We start from the raw sequence: 789 nt of genomic DNA on the forward strand, positions 1-789 counted from the left end.
ACAAGTCTTTGTATGACAGCTAGTGGTATTTTCTTCCACTCAGCTTGGAGAAGGCATAGAAGTTCCTTCACCGATTTTGCACGAGGAGTGCAACCCTGAATTCGGCGATGCAACTCGTCCCAGAGGTTCTCGATAGGGTTCAGGTCTGGGCAGGCCAGTCCATTCGATGAACTCCATTGGCACCATACCAAGCTTTGGTTAACGTCGAAACATGACAACTGGCATTGTCGTCCTGAAAGTAACAGGGGTCCAACCCGTAAAACTGCCACAACGTAGGAAGCACATTGTTATCCAAAATAGTGCAGTAGGCATCGGAGTTGAGCTTACCATGAATGGGGACCAAGAGTCTCTGCCCATACCAAGAGAAACACCCCCAGACCATAATTCCACCTCCGCCGAACTTGACTGTTGGCACAATGCATTCTGGCAGGAGACGTTCTCCAGGTAGACTTCAGACCCAGACACTGCCATCCGAACAGTAAAGGGTGAACCTTGATTCGTCACTCCAAAGAACTTGTTTCCACTGATTTACGGTCCAATTTCGATGTGCTTTGCACCACATTAACCGAGCAGCGCGGTTAGATTTTGTGATTAAAGGCTTACGGGCAGCAGCACGACCATGAAACCCAAGCAGATGTGCTTCCTTACGGATGGTATTATATGAAACAATACCCCCGGATGAATGTTGAAACTCCTCGCGGATGAGGGCCATCGGTTGGGTGCGGTTCTTCTGAATTTCTCTGGACAGCACTCGTCGATCTCTATCTTCCAGTTTCTTGGGTCTGCCGA

This window comes from Uloborus diversus, chromosome 4 (assembly GCF_026930045.1).
Source record: "Uloborus diversus isolate 005 chromosome 4, Udiv.v.3.1, whole genome shotgun sequence".
NCBI lineage: Eukaryota > Metazoa > Arthropoda > Arachnida > Araneae > Uloboridae > Uloborus > Uloborus diversus.